This window comes from Mastomys coucha, unplaced genomic scaffold (assembly GCF_008632895.1).
Source record: "Mastomys coucha isolate ucsf_1 unplaced genomic scaffold, UCSF_Mcou_1 pScaffold20, whole genome shotgun sequence".
In the NCBI taxonomy this organism is placed as follows: Eukaryota; Metazoa; Chordata; class Mammalia; order Rodentia; family Muridae; genus Mastomys; species Mastomys coucha.
Window position 1 is genome coordinate 89,003,254 of NW_022196903.1, and position 4,188 is coordinate 89,007,441.

General features: G+C 44.9%; 1 pseudogene; it reads left to right on the top strand.

Annotated features, from left to right (window-relative positions):
• Positions 1-1,456: 1,456 nt before the first annotated feature.
• On the top strand, positions 1,457-3,167 carry LOC116098263 (annotated as a pseudogene).
• The last annotated feature ends 1,021 nt before the right edge of the window (positions 3,168-4,188 follow it).

Consider the following 4,188-nt stretch of genomic DNA (forward strand, 5'->3'; position numbering starts at 1 on the left):
ACATGTTAAATATCTTCATCATTACTCAACAGGAATTTACTCAACCTCTGACACTCTGTGTAATTACTATTGTTGTGAACATTTTAAACATGCAGAAATAACATGAGCAACTCTCGCATCGGTAAGGAAGTGACAGACCTAAACTTAAGATGTAAACTCCCAGACCAGAAACCAGGACGCCTCTACCTAAGGGATTTCTATATACTTCTAATTTAGTCTAGCCACATAGTGCATTCTACAAGTCTGCTGATCAGCTTCTGTGATCCTCTCCACTGCCCAGTACAAATTAGAAGACTAATTTGTATCAGTAGGATTAAAAACAACTGCACTTTGACTATAAAGCTGTCTGATTCTGAGCCTTTACCAGATAAAGGTCCTGAGTTTGAGCTCCAAATTCCACAGCTTAGTAAGGAAAAAAATTGAGTCCCTAAGGTTACCTTATAACTGTCACTGGTTGCTATGTGGGTATAGCCCCCTTCATACTCACACACAATAAATACACAGTAAAACAACAAACAAGCAAACAGAGGATAAGCTGGGAACAGTATTGAGTCTTCAAGCATTCTGATTCTGAGCCAGGAAGGCAACCATCCAGTTGCCTAATTCATCCTGTCTTAGAACAGATACCTCCTTCATGTGTCTTTTGAAGAAAGTGAGATGATTCATAATGCTGGGACCATAGGTTATACACTAGTTAGTTGGTGGCTACCTATATTTATAGAGGAAGGAATGGTATTGTATTTGTTTTTAAATCATATTTCTAAACTTTTGATTTTTATGATGCTGACTGAAAACATTATTTATTTACATTTGATTTTAAATGAATTTAGGAAGCTGGAATTCTTGCAGAGTAATATATAAGATGTGTGCTTCCTATATTTCTTATGTTTATTTTCATATAGTTATATGTATTTTAGAAATTAGATATTGGGGCCGGGCGGTGGTGGCGCACACCTTTAATCCCAGTACTTGGGAGGCAGAGGCAGGAGGATTTCTGAGTTCGAGGCCAGCCTGATCTACAGAGTGAGTTCCAGGACAGCCAGATCTACACAGAGAAACCCTGTCTCGAAAGACAAAACAAAACAAACAAACAAAAAAAGATATTAGCGGAGCTGGGGGCAAGCGAAAGGAACGGCGGCGGCGGCGGCGGCTGCCGGGAGGGTCTGGACCCCCCGGAGCCCGAGGGCGAGGCAACGGCTGCTTGGAGCGCGCAGCGCTTGCAGCACACCAGCGCTCGCACGCTAAGGGGTGTTCAGTGCGGAGCGCGCGCCGAGCGGCCGTGGGGAACAGGCCGCTACCTACCATTCCCACCTTCCCATCTGCACGTCCTCCGCCCCACCCGCCCTTCCTTTCCCACTTTCCACTCGCGGCCAGCGCCCCGCACCCGGCGGCCCCCGCGTCCTCCTCCAGGGGCAGCGCTGTCTGTGGCGGCCGGAGCGGGCCAGCGGGCCGGTGGATGGCGCTGCTGGACCTGAGCCCAGGAGGGAATGGCCTTATTCGGCTTCTTGCTCTTCGTGGTGCTGTGGCTGATGCCTTTCACTCCATCATCTACACCCGGTTGCACCTCAACAAGAAGGCAACAGACAAACAGCCATATAGCAAGCTCTCTGGTGTCTCTCTTCTGAAACCACTGAACTGGGTAGATCCTAACCTAATCGGCAACTTGGAGACATTATCTGAACTGGATTATCCCAAATATGAAGTACTCCTTTGTGTACAAGCCCATGATGATCCAGCTATTGATGTATGTAAGAAACTGCTTGGAAAATACCCAAATGTTGATGCTAGATTATTTATATATAGGTGGCAAAAAGGTTGGCATTAATCCTAAAATTAATAATTTGATGCCAGCATATGACATTGCAAAATATGATCTCATATGGAGTTGTGATAGCAGAATAAGAGTCATTCCAGACACATTAACTGACATGGTCAATCAGATGACGGAGAAAGTGGGGTTGGTATATGAGCTGCCATATGTAGCCGACAGACATGGCTTTGCTGCCACCTTAGAACAGGTATATTTTGGAACTTCACACCCAAGATCCTGTATCTCTGCCAGTGTAACTGGCTTCAAATGTGTGACGGGAATGTCTTGTTTAATGAGGAAGGATGTGCTAGATCAGGCAGGAGGGCTTATATAGCCTTTGCTCAGTACATTGCTGAAGATTTCTTCACGGCCAAAGCAATAGCCGACCGAGGTTGGAGGTTTTCAATGTCTACTCAAGTTGCCATGCAAAACTCTGGTTCGTACTCCATTTCTCTGTTTCAATCTAGAGTGATCAGGTGGACCAAACTGAGAATTAACATACTTCCTACTACAATAATTTGTGAGCCAATTTCAGAATGCTTTGTTGCCAGTTTAATTATTGGGTGGGCAGCCCACCATGCGCTCAGATGGGATATCATGGTTTTCTTCATGTACCACTGCTTGGCATGGTTTATTTGACAACATTCAACTCAGGGGTATCCAGGGTGGCACACTGTGTTTTTCAAAACTTGATTATTGCTGTGGCTTGGTTCATCCATGAATCCATGGCAATCTACATTTTCTTGTTGGCATTATAGGATCCTACTATAAGCTGGAGAACTGGTTGCTACAGGTTGCGCTGTGGAGGGATGGCAGAGGAGATCCTGGATGTATAACAAGACCTCTGGGACTGGCCGTATACAGGACAGAGTGGAAGTGTTAGAAATTATGTTTATAGAGACGCTTTCAAGGACCTGCCTTCAGAGTTTGTCACATGTGTGTTTTGGTATCTGCTCTTTTATTTATTCGCATGGCCCTTGCATCTATGAAAAGCAAAAAACAAAAACAAAAACAAAAAAACAAAACACATCTGTAGTCTTGGCCAAATAGTATATATCTTGTGGAAGTAGAGAATCAAGACAACTGGTTCTAGGAAGTGGGGTTTGTTTTGTTGTTGTTTATTTTTAAACAAATCTATCTATCTGTCTGTCTGTCTGTCTGTCTGTCTGTCTATCTATCTATCTATCTACACACACAAATACAGGACTGCTCTGCAGCAGACACTATGACTGTACCCTTCAGTAGGGAAAGTTTCTTACCTGAGTTACTCACTCTGAGATCTGGACAGGCAGAACAGCAGCTCCGTGAGAGGAGAAGGGGACAGGCCATGGCCTCTCCTGTGTGAAGTGGATGATATACAGGGAGGCGCTGACTGAGAAACTTTTTCATGCTTTATGCCTACCTCTTGTAGTTGTTGCAGAGCAAATAGAAGTTAGAAGTTGTCATACGGTAACTAGGCCTTGCAAAAACAAATGGAAAACTTAAAAAAATAATAATAATAAAAGGGCTGGAGTCTAGTATTTATATAAATATGTGAGTTTTTTTGTTTTTGTTTTTGTTTTTTGGTCTCATTAGAATGAGCCAGAAGTGGTTGAGATTGGTTTTTAATGGTAACCATGAATTGAAGGCATCTTTTGGACCAACTGTTGTTGGTTCTGTTTTGAACCATATTAATCACTGTGCTGTAATTAGGAGAGCTGAATCTTTCCTTCCCTGCTCCTGGCTCACCCAGCCTGCCCCATCTTTTTTTCCAGGGGGATGATCTTGTACAAGTGTAAGTGGATGTTTTATAGTTGTAAGGAAAATGCATTTCTGACACAGTCACACAGGAGCTATCTTCTTACCCAGTATGCCTGTACTGTAAATAAGAATGTAATTTCAGGGCTGGTGTCCTGAGCAGACCTTGGGCGCAAGCTCTGCAGCCTGTCTCACAACACCCAGAGGAAGCTCCACTCCCAGGCGCTCTGACACTCTCAGGATCAGAGGTGAGGAGGACCCAACATCTGTCCCAACACTGGGAGTAACTGGGACCAGCAGGACTAGGCACACAGGAACTCCACCAGGAGAGTGGCTCCAGTTCCTTCCAGTCTCTGGGCTGGTGTCCTGAGCAGACTTTGGGCCCAGGCTCCAAGCCAGTCCCACAACACCCAGAGGATGCTGCTGCACTCCCAGGTACTCTAACTAGCCCAGGGTCACAGGATCCCAGAATCACAGGATCCCAGAGACAGCCTGACTCTGAGGAATTCTGATACAACCAGGATCACAGGAAGGACTGACTCCAGTCAGATTTAGCAAGGGCAGTAGCACTAGAGATAACCAGATGGCAGGGGGCAAGCATAAGAAAATAAACAACACAAACCAAGGTTACTTGGCAGCAT